Source organism: Astyanax mexicanus, unplaced genomic scaffold, assembly GCF_023375975.1.
Source record: "Astyanax mexicanus isolate ESR-SI-001 unplaced genomic scaffold, AstMex3_surface scaffold_88, whole genome shotgun sequence".
In the NCBI taxonomy this organism is placed as follows: Eukaryota; Metazoa; Chordata; class Actinopteri; order Characiformes; family Acestrorhamphidae; genus Astyanax; species Astyanax mexicanus.
The window spans coordinates 10,001-15,000 of NW_026040098.1; the positions used below are offsets into that span (position 1 = coordinate 10,001).

Consider the following 5,000-nt stretch of genomic DNA (forward strand, 5'->3'; position numbering starts at 1 on the left):
AACTTGGTCTACCAGTGGTAGCTCTGAAAAGTCGAAAAAATGACTAAGTCCAACTTGGTCTACCAGTGGTAGCTCTGAAAAGTCGAAAAAATGACTAAGTCCAACTTGGTCTACCAGTGGTAGGCTCGAAAAGTTGAAAAAATAACTAAGTCCAACTTGGTCTACCAGTGGTAGCTCTGAAAAGTCGAAAAAATGACTAAGTCCAACTTGGTCTACCAGTGGTAGGCTCGAAAAGTCGAAAAAATGACTAAGTCCAACTTGGTCTACCAGTGGTAGGCTCGAAAAGTTGAAAAAATGACTAAGTCCCATTTGGTCTACCAGTGGTAGCTCTGAAAAGTCGAAAAAATGACTAAGTCCAACTTGGTCTACCAGTGGTAGGCTCGAAAAGTTGAAAAAATGACTAAGTCCAACTTGGTCTACCAGTGGTAGCTCTGAAAAGTCGAAAAAATGACTAAGTCCAACTTGGTCTACCAGTGGTAGGCTCGAAAAGTTGAAAAAATAACTAAGTCCAACTTGGTCTACCAGTGGTAGCTCTGAAAAGTCGAAAAAATGACTAAGTCCAACTTGGTCTACCAGTGGTAGGCCCGAAAAAGCTGAAAAAATGACTAAGTCCAACTTGGTCTACCAGTGGTAGGCTCGAAAAGTTGAAAAAATGACTAAGTCCCATTTGGTCTACCAGTGGTAGCTCTGAAAAGTCGAAAAAATGACTAAGTCCAACTTGGTCTACCAGTGGTAGGCTCGAAAAGTCGAAAAAATGACTAAGTCCAACTTGGTCTACCAGTGGTAGGCTCGAAAAGTTGAAAAAATGACTAAGTCCAACTTGGTCTACCAGTGGTAGGCCCGAAAAAGCTGAAAAAATGACTAAGTCCCACTCGGTCTACCAGTGGTAGGTCGAAAAAGTGCGAAATTTTTCTAAGTCCCCACTTTTGGTCTACCATTTCACGCCAAAAACTAGTGAGGGTGGCGAGCTCCAGGATTTCTGACCCCCTTCGCCCGACTCCCTTGCCCGACGAAGGTGCACTCCGGTCGGCCTCGGAGCGAGTTCGCCCGCGCTCTGGAGGATTTTTCGTCGGGGGGTTTTTCAAAGGGGTGCCGTCGGACTGTTGAGGAGAGTGGCAATGACTAGGGGTCCAAGCACTGGAGATGATTCTCCATTCATTTCTAAGCATGGCAGAGCTTAAATAAAGCCCCAATAATGGTTCCAAAGTGGATTTTTGGACACTATAACACGGACCCGATCCTACCCGACCAAGAAGCTCCGCAGGTCGGCCTCCGTCCCGCCCCCCGCCCCCCAGGCGGTACGGAGGAAAAACCAAACTTCCAGAGACGGTTCCAGGGGGGGTATCTCTTTCATTATTTTGACCCGATCGAATGGACTACCGAGCCCGCCTGGGTAGGCAACCGCGCGGCCCTCCGTGGCCACTGTGCGCGGTGCGTTCCTACCCGACCCAGCGGGTTAGCCTCCAGGGGGGTCCTCCGTCAGGGGGAGGACCTTTCCGAACCTATCCGAGGGAGTCGTAGACGGCCCGTCTATATCTCAATCTGCCCTACACGATAACCGGTCGGCCCGGAGCCGTCGGACTCGGATGCCTCGGTGGTCCTCGCGTCCAACCGAGCTCCAGCACCCGGCTTCAAAAAGCTCCGGACCCCCGGTTTCGGAACGAGCGTTTCCTTGTTATCCCCGAAGCAAGCGGGAACTCGCGCAGCGGAGTTGCCACACTAATTTCCACTGGGAGCAATGAGGGGTGAGCTCGGACGAGCCTCTCCGCCCGTCCCCCCCTCCCCGGGGGGTCCTTCGGACGGTACGGGGCCGATCCCTCTCCCCTCTAAGAACCAATGGTTTTTTCTGTGACAAAAACCACTCGCAGCAACCTGGTTGATCCTGCCAGTAACATATGCTTGTCTCAAAGATTAAGCCATGCAGGTCTAAGTGCACACGGAAGGTACAGTGAAACTGCGAATGGCTCATTAAATCAGTTATGGTTCCTTTGATCGCTCCACACGTTACTCGGATAACTGTGGTAATTCCAGAGCTAATACATGCAAACGAGCGCTGACCGGTCCTCTCTCGGGGGGGCCGGGATGCGTGCATTTATCAGACCCAAAACCCACCCGGGGGGACCCGCGAGGGTTTCCCCCGGCCCTTTGGTGACTCTAGATAACCTCGGGTCGATCGCGCGCCCACCGCGGCGGCGACGTCTCATTCGAATGTCTGCCCTATCAGCTGTCGATGGTAGCATAGGGGGCTACCATGGTGACCACGGGTAACGGGGAATCAGGGTTCGATTCCGGAGAGGGAGCCTGAGAAATGGCTACCACATCCAAGGAAGGCAGCAGGCGCGCAAATTACCCATTACCGACACGGTGAGGTAGTGACGAAAAATAACGATGCAGGTCTCTTTCGAGGCCCTGTAATCGGAATGAACGTATCCTAAACACATGGGTGAGGACCCATTGGAGGGCAAGTCTGGTGCCAGCAGCCGCGGTAATTCCAGCTCCAATAGCGTATATTAAATTTGCTGCAGTTAAAAAGCTCGTAGTTGGACTTCGGGAGTGGGCTGGCGGTCCGCCGCGAGGCGAGCTACCGCCTGTCCCAGACCCTGCCTCCCGGCGCCCCCCGGATGCCCTTGGTTGGGTGTCCGGTCCTCAGGGGTCCGGAGCGTTTACTTTGAAAAAATCAGAGTGTTCAAAGCGGGCACCAAACTCGCCTGAATGCCTGAGCTAGGAATAATGGAATAGGACTCCGGTTCTATTTTGTGGGTTTCCTGAACCAGGGCCATGATTAAGAGGGACGGCCGGGGGCATTCGTATTGCGCCGCTAGAGGTGAAATTCTTGGACCGGCGCAAGACGGACGAAAGCGAAAGCATTTGCCAAGAATGTTTTCATTAATCAAGAACGAAAGTCGGAGGTTCGAAGACGATCAGATACCGTCGTAGTTCCGACCGTAAACTATGCCGACCCGCGATCCGGCGGCGTTATTCCCATGACCCGCCGGGCAGCGTGCGGGGAAACCAGAGTCTTTGGGTTCCGGGGGGAGTATGGTTGCAAAACTGAAACTTAAAGGAATTGACGGAAGGGCACCACCAGGAGTGGAGCCTGCGGCTTAATTTGACTCAACACGGGGAACCTCACCCGGCCCGGACACGGAAAGGATTGACAGACTGATGGCTCTTTCTCGATTCTGTGGGTGGTGGTGCATGGCCGTTCTTAGTTGGTGGAGTGATTTGTCTGGTTAATTCCGATAACGAACGAGATTCCTTCGTGCTAAATAGTTACGCGGCCCCCCGCGGTCGCGGTTAACTTCTTAGAGGGACCAGTGGCGTATAGCCACGCGAGATGGAGCAATAACAGGTCTGTGATGCCCTTAGATGTCCGGGGCTGCACGCGCGCCACAATGGCCGGGCCAGCGTGTGCCTACCCTACGCCGAGAGGCGCGGGTAATCCGCTTAAACCCGTTCGTGACGGGGATTGGGGATTGCAATTATTCCCCATGAACGAGGAATTCCCAGTAAGTGCGGGTCATCAGCTCGCGCTGATTAAGTCCCTGCCCTTTGTACACACCGCCCGTCGCTACTACCGATTGGATGGTTATGTGAGGTCCTCGGATCGGCCACGCCGGGGCTCCTTCGCGGGGCCTTGGTGCTGTGCTGAAAAGTCGATCGAACTTGATCATCTAGAGGAAGTAAAAGTCGTAACAAGGTTTCCGTAGGTGAACCTGCGGAAGGATCATTACCGGGACTTGGGTTGGTAGTGTCTCCCAGTAGGCGCGACTCCCATTTCCACAAACAAAAAATGTTCAAGCCACGGCCCGACGTTGGGAACTACAGGGATTCCCTTCGGCCTTTTAATGACTTGATCGAAAAACGGTGTCCTGAGCAAAAAACGTGTTTTACGGCCAAAGGGAGACGGGTACCTGGCCCCCGAAGTCCGTCTGCGGGGTTTCTTACTCCGGAGGCGGCTCGGCGGCGCGGTTTGATGACTCCGAGTTCGCTTAGGCGTTCCGGGGCGCCCGTACCCGCGGCTGCCGTAAAACATTATTTCAAACCGTCACTTTTTGTGTCTGTTGGTTACATGGCTTCGAAACAAAAACAACCATAAAGAGTACAACTCTTAGCGGTGGATCACTTGGCTCGTGCGTCGATGAAGAACGCAGCCAGCTGCGAGAACTAATGTGAATTGCAGGACACATTGATCATCGACACTTTGAACGCACATTGCGGCCCCGGGTCAATCCCGGGGCCACGCCTGTCTGAGGGTCGCTATTCCAATCTATCGGACCTTTTCGTTCCGTCTCCCTCTTCCCTCCGGGGAAGAGTTAAGAGACGGTTCGAGGGGACCGCGGCTGGAGGTTCGCAGGTGCCCGATCCGAGGCGCCTTCGTCTTCCTAAAAGCAGACTCGGTCAGGTTCCCTTCTCGTTCGGGACTCGACAAAAGCCGCTCGACGGGCTTGATCGCGGGGGAAAAGACTTTCGTCCACCCCTCTCGCCTTCGTCTCCGTTGCCCAGCGATGGGTCTCGGAGGCCGGCTTTCCACACACCGTCCTCTACCGTTCCTCGTTCCGGCGAGGGGAGAGGTGGCGGCGATCCGTGGAGAGACGTCGTAGCGACGGCTGCCGGTGGGTTTTACCCTCTCTGGCTGCCCGTTACGCGCGCCGTCTCTCCGTCGGCGGATCTCCGTCCTCCCTCTCCTTTTCGTTCGGGCCGAGAGCGCGGCAAAAGAGAGGTTGGTAGGATAGCTCCGGTAGAAGGCGAAGAGGGGGGCTTAAGTTTTTTTCTTCCCGTTTTCATCCTTCGTCCTCCGGCCGAATCGAACCTCCCCGTCTCGAAAGGGTTCCTCCGAATGGTTTCCAGCCAGACCGCGAGGGGTGGTTCCCGCCCTCCCTCGCGGCGGCGTACGCCTGGCGACGACAGCCCTTCGAGCGCGACCTCAGATCAGACGAGACGACCCGCTGAATTTAAGCATATTACTAAGCGGAGGAAAAGAAACTAACAAGGATTCC

General features: G+C 54.4%; 3 non-coding genes across 3 annotated transcripts in view; all 3 read left to right on the forward strand.

Annotated features, from left to right (window-relative positions):
• Positions 1–1,869: 1,869 nt before the first annotated feature.
• On the forward strand, positions 1,870–3,733 carry LOC125798863 (18S ribosomal RNA). The gene has a single exon (XR_007437653.1). It is a non-coding gene; the product is annotated as an 18S ribosomal RNA (ribosomal RNA).
• A 373-nt stretch (positions 3,734–4,106) lies between these two features.
• On the forward strand, positions 4,107–4,260 carry LOC125798870 (5.8S ribosomal RNA). The gene has a single exon (XR_007437660.1). It is a non-coding gene; the product is annotated as a 5.8S ribosomal RNA (ribosomal RNA).
• A 662-nt stretch (positions 4,261–4,922) lies between these two features.
• Positions 4,923–5,000, forward strand: part of LOC125798867 (28S ribosomal RNA) — a 4,063-nt gene continuing 3,985 nt past the window's right edge. The window contains exon 1 of the ribosomal RNA XR_007437657.1: positions 4,923–5,000. This exon is cut by the window's right edge and continues 3,985 nt beyond it. This is a non-coding gene — a ribosomal RNA (28S ribosomal RNA).